This window comes from Leopardus geoffroyi, chromosome D4 (genome assembly GCF_018350155.1).
Source record: "Leopardus geoffroyi isolate Oge1 chromosome D4, O.geoffroyi_Oge1_pat1.0, whole genome shotgun sequence".
NCBI classification, from domain to species: Eukaryota; Metazoa; Chordata; class Mammalia; order Carnivora; family Felidae; genus Leopardus; species Leopardus geoffroyi.
The window spans coordinates 47,790,305-47,806,156 of NC_059342.1; the positions used below are offsets into that span (position 1 = coordinate 47,790,305).

Here is a 15,852-nt window from a genome sequence, read left to right on the forward strand (position 1 = left end):
TTTTAGTGTGAAAGCTGGCTAATTATTGTTGTCCTAAAGAGAACATTAAAATTTGTTTCTCAGCTGTTTAAAAAAAAAAAAAAAAAAAAAAGCCAGCTCTACAGCAGAATACAAGCAAGGCAGATCCAGGTTCCAAAGCTCACTATGAATTAACAAGCAAAACAGGGTTCAACTTAAAACCCTTTTCTAATATGCTAATGCCTATAAAATTAAAAACTAAAAAGCCTGCCTTCGTGTGAGTAACCACAGGGAAAAGGTAGACAGGAAGAAAGATAAAATTAACAAAAGAACTTTCCTGACAACTCCACTTTAAGTTAGGAGCCCCAAACACTTTTCCTTCAGAGCACAAATCACAATTACAAACAATAACTTTTAGAACTTTAACATGTGTCTCCCCGAATAAACTCTTAAGTTTCACATCAGCAAGAATTGTATCACGTTTACTACTAAATCTCCATATGTAAGACAGTGTATAATGTACAATATGAATACAAATGTTTACTAAATGAACTTTTGCATAGAAAACCAAGAAACTTTACACATGGGGTAGAAAAATAATTGTTTTTAAACTACTGCAGAGCAGAAAAGGTTGATGAATAATCAAACAAGTGAACAAGCGAGCAATCAAAAACAGCAAAATACCATTAAGATCAGGAGGCTAGGCAAAATAAATCATAAAAGTGTAAAATCTACGAAAGTGTAGGTCTAGAGAAAAGCTTCAAGTTTCAAAGAAGCCACTAATAAAAACTAGATTTTGCCAAAGAAAAATACAGTGAACATTTTCAAATATTCATGAGCTATTTAATAAACCATCACCAAATCTGCTTCATTTTGTTAGACAATAACAAACAGGAAATAAGCATGAGGAATGAAAAAGAGAAAGGACGAATAATGAAAAAATTCCTATGGCTAAATCTCCATACAACTCTGTAGGGAAACAAATAAAATAGGACACCCACAGCTTGACAACAGGTCCCTGGATCTCTTTAGGTTTCTGAACTTAAAGAACTGAGGAACTATAGGGGCGCCTGGGTGGCGCAGTCAGTTCAGCGTCCGACTTCAGCCAGGTCACGATCTCGCGGTCTGTGAGTTCGAGCCCCGCGTCAGGCTCTGGGCTGATGGCTCAGAGCCTGGAGCCTGTTTCCGATTCTGTGTCTCCCTCTCTCTCTGCCCCTCCCCCGTTCATGCTCTGTCTCTCTCTGTCCCAAAAATAAATAAACGTTGAAAAAAAAAAAAAATTAAAAAAAAAAAAGAACTGAGGAACTATAGAAACATTTAACCCTGAAGCTTTGGTAGTCTAGGCTAACTTTAAAGAGAGAAAAAAACACAGAAATTAAAGAGAAACGGTACATATTCATTAAAGTCATAGGTTAAAATTGTACTGTCCTATAAGTTGAAATGACATAAAAAGCTATTCAGCTCTGAATTCTGAACACAGATCTTAAATTTGTTTCTCCTTGTGATGTCCTAAATCGTGGCTAAACAATAAGGAGCATCCTTGGCAAGACTGCACCCTATAGGCTTCTACTCTTTGCTGTGTGTATTGCTGTGTGTATTGGCCTATGGGGCCAATTTTACACTAGAGACACCTGCTTGTAAGGTAGAGACAATTTGATTGTTTTATTTTATTTTTTTTTTTTTTTGGCTTACACCAGCTTCACAGAACACAGATGTTTATGATCAACAAGGAGTAAACCATACACAGGGATAAGAAACCAAAGAACATGCTAACATGCAGCTACTTCAGCTTCTCAACTTTAAGACCTCACAGACTGAAAGATCCACCACTACTAACTTCTCAGCTTCGAGAGAAATAAAAATCACTGCATTATGCAGACAGATTTAGGAGACTCAAAATCACTGTAAAAAATTTTTACATCTAAGATGATGAAATACAGCATTGGTTAAAGTGGTAGTTTTTACTAATATTTTCTCGTAGTAGTTAAAATTTTAATAAGATCACCTGTCATTGTGATTTACCTAGAGATTCAGATAAAATTTTCTCAACTGACAGTAAGTTTCAAGTACTGTATTATCTTACTTTTCCTATAAATTATCTCTATTCTAGGGGCGCCTGGGTAGCTCAGTTGGTTGAGCATCCGACTTCAGCTCGGTCATGAACTCGCAGTTTCTGAGTTCGAGCCCCGCATCGGGCTCTGTGCTGGCAGCTTGGAACCTGGAGCCTGCTTAGGATTCTGTGTCCCCCTCTCTCTCTCTGCCCTTCCCCTGCTCATGCTCTGTCTCTCTCTGTCTCTCAAAAATAAATAAAATGTTAAAAAAATTTTTTTAATTATCTCTATTCCCAACTTTGAATTCAAGTGAATCAAACAAATGTTCCCTAAGTTTTTACTACAAATAAGTAGCACACTAGATGCCAAGAGAAAAACGATAACAATAATGATGATAAAGTCCCTTTTCCAGAGAAGACCAAAAGGATTACTCTGAACCTATATTTTTCCCCATCCATTCTCCAACCAATTTTTCTGACAGTTAAGTTGGAGAAACAAGATGAATCAAGTACAATCTTTACTGGGTGTATATTTTGTTTGATTCAAGTTTGGACATCATACATCCTACTGAACACCTGACCTGCAACTATTTTTCTCAGAACAAAAATAGTGGTGTTTCTAAAAGCCCACCAGACTTGGAAAATATTAGTTTCAGAAACTTAACAAGCTTAATAAGGAATAACTTTTAGATTCTACACTACAATGAGCCAGGGTTACATGAATGTCACTTTCACTGGGAATAGAACATATAGTATTTCCATCTTTTTTCCTGATTTTAGCAGCATCCAAAAATAAGTTGGAGACAGTGTCTTCATTCCCTTGCTTATAGAAAATAACCAATCCATACTTCATATGCTTCCAAAAAGTAATCCTGCAAGTCAAGACTGCCAGCTGGCATCCGGAAGACACCAGCCTGTGACAGCCTGCGATGGAATCCTTCCAAAAGTCACCTAGCCATGGGCCTAAAATAGTGCAAGGTCAGAATCATGCGCCGGGGGAAACAAGTGGGCATTTTGCTGGGAGTGTTACAGGGACCAGAGTGAGGCTTTTAAAACAACAGTAACAACAGCTCTACCACTGAGGAGCCAAACATTATAGCCTGGAGATGAGATACAGTCTGTCAGCTGCCTCTTGGATCTGAAACTCTGGCCTTAGCAGTCTTAAACTACAACCAGCACAACTATGCAAGGTAGAAAAAACATCATTTTGGAGTTCATGGAAAAGGTACTGAACAAAGAGTCACAGACCTAGGTCCTACTTCCCCACTCAGGAGGTTGAATCCTTAGGCAAACCACCTAACCTCTGAGCTTCATTCCTCATCTATAAATTGATTATCCCTAGGAAGCTGTGGTAAGTTTCTGGAAGAACAGATACATTGGGCACCATCACTGCCACTAGAAGAAATGCTCTCATCGCCTGGTTCCATGGTTCTGGGTGGTGCACCACCTTCAATTACTGCTTCTCCTGTCCTAATAGGCCAACAACTAAAACCAGGCAGCTCTTTGCTGTCCCCTCCAATACACTGTCAAATTACCCAATACAAGATTTCTTACTCTGATTGCATTCTTAAGAAGCAATAATTTAGAAGTTACTTTAGAAGTTGTACAAAAGGGAGACGAAATGTATCTCTTCATTCTTCTTCATGAGATCACCAACTATGTTGCTCACCATCAAATCAAACTTTGCCCCTTACTGTCCACAAAATAATGCCCATAAATTAGCCTAACTTTTTTAAAAGTCCAAGAAGAACAAGAATTTGTCTTTAACAGTTGGCTCCAACTGAAGGCCTGAGGCTCTCCAGAAAACCAAGGAAATGAAATTGCATATAATAGTCTGTTTGATCACCGCTCCGAAGGAAAAAAAGTAACGTAAACGCCCTTAATGCAGAAAAGCAACAGGCAGACCTGAGCCACAAAAACTGGCAAGAGAAAGCTACAATCAGCATTCTGGAGAACCCATAACCCTGCCAGATATGGTCTTAGGCATGAGGAAGACTCAAGGAAAAGGTGCACATCACTGCTGTTAAAAGCATTCCAGCTTCTGACCTGTTACCTGCTTTCTGCTACTGGAACTATACTAAGAGGAAGGAGCTGAATAAACATTATAATCTTTATGACTTTTTCTCAGGTGTTTTGAAAAATGTTATTTTTGATGCTGGTACATCATGCTGTGGAGAGACTATGGGGGAAAAGAAAGGCTGCGGCTTCATGCAGTACACACACACATACACACACCCTGCCTGGGATCGTTCTGGGACAAGAGCAGAATTAAGACCGTCACAGCAGCATCTCTGTCCAGCCACAACTTAAAACTTGGCAGGTTCTGCATTGCGTAAATATGCTTCACCAGTGACTGGGCTCCTGGCAAACTAGGAAATAGTCATACCACAAAAGAGAAGGGAGGGACACAAAACTAAGTAAATAAATATATACCCAAAACTGACCAAGAAAAGCTACACCCTCTGGTCCCCAAAGCAATATGCAGCAACCTGGCAATATCCTTAATGTCCAGACTACAGAGTTCTGTCCCTTTTCTCAATCCCTCAAACACTACCAAACTGAGGGGCAGGGCAGGGTGGGGACCACAACATCTTCTAAATTATCATTTTCTGTCTCATCTCCTTAAGCAGACAAACCACATGGGAAGACAGGATGTTTTAAAAACCTTCTCTAAAGCACTCTCAGTATCTACCATTTACAAATAGCATCTCATGAAATAGTAAGTATTATATAACATTCCTGGCTTCTAAGCATGGTCCCAATACAAAAAACTTGAAAAATGTTTTAAATCCTGGGGTGCCTGGATCAGTTAAGTGTCTGATTTTTTATTTCAGCTTAGGTTATGATCTCATGACTTGAGTTCAAGCCCCACATCAGGCTCTATGCTCATAGCATAGAGCCTGCTTGGGATTCTCTCTTTGCCTCTTCTTCTCTCCCCCTCCCCTGCTTGTTCTCTCTAAAAATGAAGAAACATAAAATTAAATTAAAAAAAATTTTTTTAATCCTTTAACAAAACTAAGAAAACTTTAGATGAATTTGTTAAGGATCTAGATGCCAAGTTAACCACCAGCCAGCCCACCTATACCAAAGCCTTTATCATACAGAAGTAATCTCCATGACAATGGTTTTCAACCTTGAGGGAAATAAAACACTCTTTTTCCCAGTTCTCAATTCCCCACTCCAAACCAACAATCAAGACACTGTAAAAGCTCCTCAACCAGATGACCCAGGGCACACCAAAATAAGCAACAAATTCATCTTAAAAAATCATATAATCATGAAACAGGATTGGTACTCTTGGTACCAGGAGTTCTTTTCAAACGCCTCTTAAAAATAATATACTTATGAGGGGTGCCTGGGTGGCTCAGCCAGTTAAGCCTCTGACTATTTCATCTCAGGTCATTGTCTCATGGTGTGTGAGTTCAAGTCCCACATCAAGCTCTGTGCTGACAAGTGGAGCCTGCTTGAGATTTCTCTCTCTCTCTGCCTCTCCCGGGCTTGAGTGCTAAGACAAATGAACAAACTTAAAAAAATTTTTTTTTCAATGGGGTGCCTGGGTGGCTCAATTGGTTAAGTGTCCGGCTCTTGGTTTCAGCTCAGGTCATGATCTCACAGCTTTGTGGGTTTGAGCCCCACGTTGGGCTCTGCACTGACAGCACAGAGCCTGCTTGGGAGTCTCTCTCTGCCCCTCCCCCACTCATGCTGTCTCTGTCTTTCTCAAAATAAATCAATTAGTTTAAAAAAAATCACAATGTTAAAATTTTTTTAAATACTTCTATAATTTTTTTCAATAAAACTATATACAGTTAATTCAATATTAGTTTTTTTTTAAAGAAGCATATACTTTTACTCACACCCCAAGTATTAAAAAAATGAAACTTGGAGGAGCTGCAGACTGCACCAATTTTTAAAACTGCCAGCATAACACGCCTCTTATTCAGAAGAATTTCGCTAAGGTGTTCAATACAGGGACATAATTCTAATTCCTCGTTATGACTGGTCTACCTCAAGTGGCTGCCAGGAGAGCAGGGCTTTACAGGCATTGTTCTATCCTTAGATGCTACATTAATGCTGGTTGATCAAATAGATCTTTGGATCTGTTTGCCAGGCTGAACAAAAAGTTAACTAGAAATGTAAGTGCTTAAAGTCACCAAAAGGAAGGCTCTACACTGACATTTTCTACCTACTTATCATTCATCTATATTCATCTCACTAGACATTAACACACACCAAAGATGCTCTCTGCTATTCAAATTGTGCTATTATGCTCAGGACTAGATTAATGACATCCACCATTCTTATTGCAAAAAAAAAAAAAAAATTACAGCATTGGTCCAACATATGTGGAGCCTCTTTCTACTTCTGCTGGTCCATCAGCCTGCTATACTGCACACGTGGGACAAAGCTTCGCTAAAGCTGTCCTGCTGTTTCTAGAGAAGAGCAGAAAAGGCTGAAGTCTGAAAAAAACAAGGGAGAGAAGAGGAGAGACAACACACATAAACCTCACACCTGGTAACCTCTCATATCAGCTCTTTTTTACAGCATTCTGAAGGGAAAATGTCTTTTCTAAGCCGACACCATCAGCAAAGCTGTTAGCAGGTGGGCCACAGGCCTCTTTTAAACAGCTCATAACATCCTATTAGTTTTCACAGCACCAAGCAACTTCTGATGACCCCAAAGCATGTGACAAATACAAGCAGGTGACCAGCAGGAAGAAATTCCTACTCCCAGTAGGGGCAGGTCTAAAATCCCAGGGAGAGGGAGAAAAGGTAAGATAAAACTGCTGGAAGGACATCTTATAAAGAAAAGAGAAACTCTCTTTAGGCCAGAGATTAAAGGAGACTTCTTTAAATGAGGTAAAGGAGAGATCTACATTTATACAGAGTGATCTAATATAATTCAAATATTTGCAAGGACAATCAAAAGCATATGAAAACTTAGGAACTCCCACTTTTGTCTTTATATTTGAGTGAACTTTTTAATTCCCATGGCTTTAGGAACCATCACAAAATCACAACTCTAATATCCACAAAGGCCAGGCAGTAATTTATTCCAAAGTGAAACAAATTAGGCTCCACATAAAAGATGCAGCTGACAAATATTGGCTCCGTGTTGCTCCACCCTTCCAACTTTTCAAGAGACATGAAATGTGGCTCTAGATCTTTATATGGTATTTCCTAGCACCTACAACATTTCACTACTTTTTTGAAAAGAACAAGTTTAGGGGCACCTGGGTGGCTCAGCCAGTTAAGCGTTCGGCTTTGGCTCAGGTTATGATCTCTCGGTTCATGAGTTCCAGCCCCACGTGGGACTCTGTGCTGACAGCTCAGAGCCGGGAGCCTGCGTCGGATTCTGTGTCTCCTTCTCGCTCTCTGGCCCTCCCCCACTTGTGTGCTCGCTCACTCTGTCTCAAAAATCATAAATGAGGGGCGCCTGGGTGGCGCAGTCGGTTAAGCGTCCGACTTCAGCCAGGTCACGATCTCGCGGTCCGTGAGTTCGAGCCCCGCGTCAGGCTCTGGGCTGATGGCTCAGAGCCTGGAGCCTGTTTCCGATTCTGTGTCTCCCTCTCTCTCTGCCCCTCCCCCGTTCATGCTCTGTCTCTCTCTGTCCCAAAAATAAATAAACGTTGGAAAAAAAAAAAAATTCTCTTAAAAAAAATAATAAATGAATAAACTTAAAAAAATAAAATAAAAATATGGTTTAGGCAAAATAAAACAGCTACAGACCAAATACAACCCTGGCCTGATCTGGAACCTATGGCAGAAACTATTTGTCCATGGATACTCATTTCTTCTTTTTGTCCTCTAAGGTCAGCAATTTACTTGATCACAGAAGATATTCTTCAGGGAGTAAAATGTAACAAAATGCTTAAGAGTCAATACAACTGTTCAAGCCAAATGAAAAAAAATTAATACAGGGACAAATGAGTAGGTTGTACCTGTCCCAGAATTGTCAGGCAAGAGGCAGAACTACCCCAGGGCTCAGAAGCATGGACAGGTGACTAAGAGACAGAGGGCTAGCACAGAGGTGTCAAAGAGAAGAGAAGAAGGCTGTGGGTAGATCAAGTTCCTTGCAGAGACAATGGGAGCAAAGGGATAAAAGTCAAAAGCACGGATGACCTAGTATTTGAGAAAAGTCCATGAGTCATTCACAGCTATAGGCCAGAAAGGACCCCAGAGGTTTAAACAAAATAAACCAGCCACCAGTAAGTAGCACCTCCGGGAAAGAAAGTGGTGTTGAGTAAACTCATACAGCAACAGGCCTTAACTGGGAATAGGTTATGAAAACGTGCTCGCTCTATAATAAACTCTGTATACTTAAAACGGTCTAGCTAGTTCCGCAATAAAGGCAGGTGATCCTCACATCACCAGAGGGGCCTCCAGTAGGGAAGCAGGATCAGTAAGATTTTAAAAAACTGACTTTGGAAAGTAGCTCAGAGTAAACTCAAGATCAAGTACAATCGGTTCCAGGAATATTTTACCCACCTTACCCAATTCACTGAATTTATTTTCAAATACACGGTGATTTATTTGCTTCGAGAAATACCTCTTGTACTTCTGATACACACAAATGATGCCTAAAGAATAAAAATGTGTTAAACATGCTTTAAAAACTGAACAAGTGAGCAATTTCCAATAACTTACTTGACAGGGCATCCATCAATGACTTCACTTAGGGTGGTAAGAGGGTAGTGAAACAAGCAGGAAAAAAATGTATTTCTATGTGAACTCCATTTTGTGATGTATAGGAATAGATTCTTGATAAGAGATTAAACAAAATTCAAATCAGGAAAATAGGGACTATTTTAATTTAAATGCTTAAATTTAAAAATTTGATTTCTCATTGAAAAAAAGATGTAATATTTAAATTAAGACATTTATATTCCTGGAATGTTAGCTGGCTTAATTCTCATAATTTCACATGTAATTTTTTAACATTATTTATATTTTCAAGAAAAAAAATGCATCTTAAACTTCCCTTCCAAATCCCATCATCATAGATATATTTATACCTATTTCCATACTAAAATGTTCAAAGACACCATTCTCCCAAAAACTCCCTGCAATTTGGGAATTTTCTCTTTCTCCATGGCAGAAATATACATTATATGATGGCATGTTATGAAGAATTACTAAAAGTTATTGTTCTTAATAACACACTTAAATCCAAATATATAAAACTAATCAATGGGAACCACCTATCACTACCTTTCCAAATAACTAAACATGGTCAATCCACTCCCAAAAATCTCGTATTTTCATAAGCTCGTCTTTACCTCGTCCTTGACATGTGGAGGGTGAGGTTTTATAGTCAAGGAAGTTAAAAAAAAAAAAAAACAAGGACATAGTAATTGAGCAAAACCAGACGAGGGAAACTTCAGACTTCCAGCTTAGCATATTGTACCTGGCTCGGCTAAATTAAGAATTTCAACTTGTGACAAAACCTACTGAGGCAAGACAACTCAGTATCTAAACTGGCAGCATTGTGCTCACCAGAAGACCTTACATGTGTAATATTTGTTTACAAAATCAGAATGGATCTTAAAACAAACTATGAGAAGACAAGGAAGCTTAGAATCTGCCTTCGATGAAAGCTAAGAGCCCATATTGGTAAGGCTACTACAGAGAAGAACTGATCCGAAAGGCTTCGCCCTGCCCTCACTAGTATATGACAACAACTCCAATTTTCAAAGTCCTATTTCCCAAATATAACCTCATTTTATCGCTCTTTAATCCTGAGGGCAAGATGGTAAAAACTATACAGAAATTTCGGTGTATGTACATTTCTCTAGGGAGAGAGCGCCCACAGCTTCCTTCAGATGCTCGAAGAGATCAGAATTTGATTATTAGCTAGAAATTTCCATTTTATAGGGACTCCGTAACGAAGATACAGGAAAGCGGAGAATTCTAAAGCAACTACTGTGCCTCTTCTTGTAAGGAAATAACACTAGTCAAGAAAATGTCTAATAAAGCTTGAACTGAGTTTGACCACGGCTAAAAGCAAAATGAAATAAAAACTCATCCTGAAATGTTGATCTGCTTGATATTTATGAAAATATGGATTTTTGTGATATTCTGTTAATACAGTCTTTACGGTTGCTGAAATAATCTCCAGTAACTAACAGCCTGCAACAACAAAAATTCTACAGGAAAAGAAAAGCTAGTCATGTAGAATACAAATTCCTTTTTATGAGACAGACTCCTTTAAGTCAAGGGGAAAAGGCTGATATGAATCTATCACTATTAGATTAGGCAAAGGAAAAATATACAGATACCTCAACCTAGGAGTTCAAAACTTATCTGATCTAGAGCAAAACCTTCAACATGTTTAAAAACAAAACAAAAAAAAACACACCAGAAAAAACCCTATCATTTTACTGTCTCACAATAAACAAATTTATTGAGAAAAAAATGTCAATTATTTTTCCCAAATAATTTCTAAAAGCGGGTAAGGGGGCCTTGCGTGTCAAAACTTATTTCCTATATATACATTTTCAGTCAAATTGACATAACAGAAGTCAGAGATGGAAATACACACAAATACTATGTGTAAGTTTAAAGAAAGAAAAAAGTTACTTGCAATTAATAAGGCAAACTCCAAGTTGGTTTAGTTTTAATCTCATGCCACCTATTCCTATGACCTTGGTTATTTCACCTATCCTACTCCTTGCAAGAGCACCCATCCTCTTCTATATGAAGATTTATTACAAGCAAAACCTGTATGCCATCACCCAAAACTATTCAGCAACGCTCAAAAGGGAAACATACAATTAAGAGTATCAGTAAAATTGATGCATTCAAAACCTAGCCTATAACTCTGAGAAAATAATACCTTTACCAAAAATAGGTATCTAATATAGCCCAATCCCTGGACAGACAGCACTAGTATTAAAAGGGGAAATATCTATAGGAATGCACCCAGTACAGGGTTTCTCAGAGAAGAGTCGTCTTTTGTTTTATACAATAAAATACAAGGCTAGAGATACAGAAAGTCATATTCTCTTAAAAAATATTTTCCCGGGATCTTGCTAAAATTAAAATTATGATATACATCATGCATGCTGAAATCTAAATGTTTATTTGTTAGTGAAAAATGTCCTAAATATTCCATAAAACATCCATAGGATTTTACTATCCTAAATTCCTATTTTTAGTTCAGATTCTGAAAGTTACCAATGCTACTTAAACCACAAAGCATCTTTTAATACACAAAAGCCTTAAAACATAGTATTGCCTTTTAAACTAAAGCACCTTCTGTTTCTGTTTAACAAATTTATATTGCTCAAAATCAAGAAAGAAAAATCAACATTGCAAACCAATTCGTACCTAGAATCAAATAAATAGACCTTAAATGTCCTGCCCAAATCAGAAACATAGAACAATGAGTTTGGCATTAAAGTACACAACATGTAGGTTCTGTAAGTAACCAGAACCAGTGAAGACTTCCGCATCTGTAGAATGAAACTGGCCAAAGCAAGTGAACATTGTGTGTCTAAGTGTCCCCTACATTGTTAATTCAAGAGTTGGGTGTGGCATCACCAGTGCATAAAGCCATCAAATTTCAAACAGTTCTGGAATATATTAGCATAAAGCAGCAATATTGGCAACTAAAAATATTAACAAACAAGAAAGACGAATAAGCTGCATAATCTGTGGATCCCCATGCGAAATCAAGGTACAGAGTCCCCTTGTTAAAAATTTAAGAATTTCCAGGGAGAGCGGTTAATACTGTATGGGTTATATGTCCACAAAGCAGTTCTACTTCCAAACAACTACTTGTGCTTAAAAACAAAACCAAACCTCAAATGTGGTAGTTTACCATGATTCACGGCCTGTCCAGCGGAATATGCAAAGAATAAGAAAGAGATGAGGTAGAAGGCTACAGGCTGGTTTTCCATAGGGTGACATACCACCCACACCCCACAGCCCCATACCACCTCACCTATATACAGCCCCCCAATACCATCAAAAAAATAATAACCTGACCAGGCTAAAGATCATGGATCTCTAGGTTCCCTTATTCCAAATAAACATTGGTGACAAAGGTGGCAAAAAGAATGTGATATGGTAACTTTAGTAAGAGTTCAAATGAGAGCAAAAGAATTGACATTACCAAGCAGACCAATCTACCAAAAAGGTTACCGGTAAAGTCAGTCTTAATAACATGCTATTTTGGAATATCCAGTTCTTTGGGCAAAAAAGAACATGAAGGGCGGTGCTCTGCCATGCTAATGCCGGAAAAGATCCCAGGTTTAAAAAAATCTATTTTTTTTCCCATCAAAGAAAAGCTGACCCCAGTTTAGAAGTCAGGGTATCCTTCGTAGCTTTGTTGTGTCCTTAAGAAAACTTGGGACTTGCTTCTAGAATGAAAGAAAGAGGTTGGGGGGAGGGGGGAGGCAGTATTTTTAAAAATTATAATCATGTTAACAAGCAAAGCATGGAAGGCTAGAATAGCAGGAAGTGGTAACAACGATTCGGCAAGAAACATCTGTCTGCATACAAAGATTGAAAAGGCTGGATTAAGGAACGGGGCAGTAGAAATGCCACCTACAGCACTGTTGTTCCATATCTCACTGGGAGATAGGTCATAACTAATAGTGCAAAACCCCGGCAGAGAAGGACTTTGCTTCTCTGGTAAAAAAGAAATAACCAGAACCAACCAACCCTCCCCCCACCCCACCCCCAAAAAACAAACAAAAAGGAACTCTTAACAACTCATGCATTTTTAGTCTAGAAAAAATTTTTTAGTCTAAAAATAAGGTTCAGTAGTAAAATGACAAGCCCAGCCTACACTCACCAGTTTGGCGTACCTGTTCTATTCCAGGAGCATACCCTAAAAATTCTCTTCAACCACAGGGACAGTGTGTACAGCTTAAAAGAGCTGACCTGATTCCTAAGAGTAAACACTACACAATGGAGCAAACACCTAAAGAAGGGGGGTGGGGGGGGTGGAAGGGGAGGGGGGCTTAAATGCCTCAGGCTGTATTTGAGGGATAAATAAAAAAAACCTCATTCCCCGAAAGGTGGCAGCACAAAGTTACCCAAAAAGGAATTAAGGGGCCAGTTTTGATCACACAAACACAAAAATTCTCTCAAAAAGGAAAAAAAAAAAAAAAAGGCAGAGGAATCATATAAAATTGGATATAATGTAATAATTTAATTTTTCCTGCCCCACCCTAGCTATTATCTTCTAGACAGTTTTTTTTTCTTGCCCCCTCTTCCCCTTTTCTCCCCCATTTTCAAGGGAACTTTCTAAGTACGAACACCCTCTCCAGCAGTATTAAATCAACATTCCTACAAACCTGTTATAAAGAATAACCCAAAAACAAATGCAGTAATGTTCCAGTCCATCCAGCAGAACAGTCATCATTTCTAGACCAAAAGGTCCAGATGAGAAAGTAGATCCAGAAAAGCTTTTCTACCCGCTTACCAAAATGGAGACTCTGGGTCAGCTTCCGCAAGAGCGAGCGAGCTTAGCACAAATGAAAAATTCAAAGGACTCTCGGGAAACGATTCTTGAGAAGATTGTCTTCAAGGGCAACTAACCAGTATTTCATACAAACTGATTTTCTAAGGGGATGGGGAAATCACACCCCAACTGGTATTCGAGTGGTTTTAAATGGACTTATTTGTCTCAAGTTTGGGACTGAGGTACATTTTTATGAAGACAGGATTATTATGGGTAGGTCCACCAGAAAATTAAGTTTTAAAAAACTCTTTGTCCTTGACGGAGATCTATTCATTTGGCATTGCTAAGCATCATTCCTTGGGGAGGGAATAAAAGAGAATAGATACCGAATAACAAATTCTCCTTTCTCACATTCTCGGAAAATGTAGAAAGAGAATAAGAGATGAAATTTTTATCATAAAGATGATCATTTTAAATGCACACTATTTTAAATGACCATCTGGACAACTACAACTCCATGCTCATAGCTCACATCTAGAGACGAGGTTTTGCGCTCCAGCCCTCCAGGATAACAAGTAGGCTTTAAGACAACGCTGTGGAAAGACTGCTTGCTGGTCATTGTCAAGACCACTGGAGAGGCACCTGCCGGTGAATCGATGTTGGTCTGAGCGAGACCACCAATCGCACCAGTGCACGCACACACATTCGTGCACCGGGGCCGCAGCTGGCCAGCCCTCCTGGCAGAGCTGAAGGCGCGACTGCCGCAACCTACCGGAGCGAACCAAAGCCCCGGGTCCACCTCGCCCAGCGATTCCCGCCCAGAGCACCGCTCGCGCGCAAACCCAGGATGCCACCGCGAGCTGCGACCTCGCGCGGCTGCGCCCGGCCTCACCTAATACCGCGCAAGAGAACGAGCGGCCCGCGGGATCCTCTTTGCTCTGCCCCGGCCACCCCCAGTCCCATGCCACCTCCGCACATTGCGTGGCCGCTGCAAGTCTCCAGACGCCCCGGGAGCTCCAAGGACCACACGCGAGGAGGTGCCGTACCAAGTGGGCACGCCACCAGACACCATCCGGCAAAGGAACCCACCGCACACAGTCTCCCGAAAGGCGGGGTTGTCAGTTCGCCACAGGAATCTTGTCCTTTTTCTAGAAAAGCCCCCTCCCCCGCTTTCCCTCCAAAGCACTCACCTGCGTCTCGGCGCAGTTCCCCTCGCGCTACACGCGGCCGTACCGGGGCACGTCCAGGCCCTGAACACGCTACCTGGACCGACTGGCCCCGCTCGGCTCCCGCCGCCCCCAACCAGCTAGTGCCCACAGGAGGGGCGGTGCCACCTCCCGAGGCGCCCAATTCCCTCTACTCCCGCCGCAAGGGGCCGAGCTCTAGGAACTTCGCGTGCACAACCTCCGCCGCCCCCACCGGCGTTCCCGCCCGAGGCCGGACTAGGGCTTCCCACTAAGCGGAGGCCGGACTCCGCTCGGCGTCGCGGCGCCCGCACACAACCCTTAGCCTGGGCGTCCAGAACAGACCCCGGGCCAGGCGCGGCGTGCCCGTCCTCCCCGCCCCCACTCCCACGCCCCCCGCACTTGCCTGCTACGACTCGGAGCTGCAGCTACTACGGCTTGCGCCGCCAGCCGTCAGCACAGCCGCGGAGGAGTCGCTCCGGGCGGGCTCCGCGGAGAGGCGGTGGCGGCGGCGTCCCCAGTCCTAGCAAAGGCAAGAAGGCAGACTGGAACCCGGCGAAACCCCCGCCCTGCCCGCGTCGCGCCGGCGACCGGCCTCCTCACCCGGCCGGCAGCTGCCTCAGTGACGCCCAGGCGCCGCGGTCCCGCCGTTTGTAGAGGGGCGGGGAGGAGGGGCTTGCTTGGAAGAGCGCCAGGAGGCGGGGCCGGCGGCGAGTTCGCGGCGCCGCGGCCGCCGCCGCCGGCGCGTGCCCTGCCCGGCCGCCCGCCGGTCTGTGCCTGCGAGAAGACGCCCGGCTGCGGCTGCTCGGCTGGGTCCCTCCCGTCTTCCGATTCCGAGCAACCTCCGGGACCAGGTTCCCCTGGCAGCGCGGAAAGCGTCGCGCGCCCAGAGGCGGTAGATTCCAGGTGCAAGTTTGCAAACCCCGAGGTTCCAGGCGCTAACGGGGAGCCAGAACGACTCGCGCAGGGGTTACTTTGATGTATATGTATGTGTATCAAATACATACACATACATACATACACATATATAGCAAGTACAGTTAAAAGGCTTTTCCTCTACTTCATAACCGAAGGGTCCTGTCCCTTGGCAGAAAACTAAAGGCTTAGCCCTGGCTGCCCCTCTATGCCTCTCTAGATGGAATCTGACGTTCAGATAAGCCCGAGTACCTGTGCGGGGTGCTATACTCTGCTTCAAACGCAAAGTAGGAAATCCTGCACTCGACTATACAAGAGCCTGTCGCTCGCCGCATG

General features: G+C 41.8%; 1 protein-coding gene across 14 annotated transcripts in view; it reads right to left on the reverse strand.

Annotated features, from left to right (window-relative positions):
* Positions 1 to 15,852, reverse strand: part of ELAVL2 (ELAV like RNA binding protein 2) — a 165,237-nt gene that overhangs the window by 120,870 nt on the left and 28,515 nt on the right. For 2 of the 14 annotated variants that reach the window (XM_045468176.1, XM_045468165.1), the window contains exon 1: positions 15,008 to 15,169. The exons of 7 other annotated variants lie outside the window; for them this stretch is intronic. The gene's annotated coding sequence lies outside the window, so the exon portion shown is untranslated. Of the gene's footprint in view, positions 1 to 14,607; positions 14,750 to 15,007; positions 15,175 to 15,852 lie in introns of those variants that run through there. 5 more of the 14 variants (XM_045468177.1, XM_045468167.1, XM_045468172.1 and 2 more) reach the window with 4 other exon arrangements.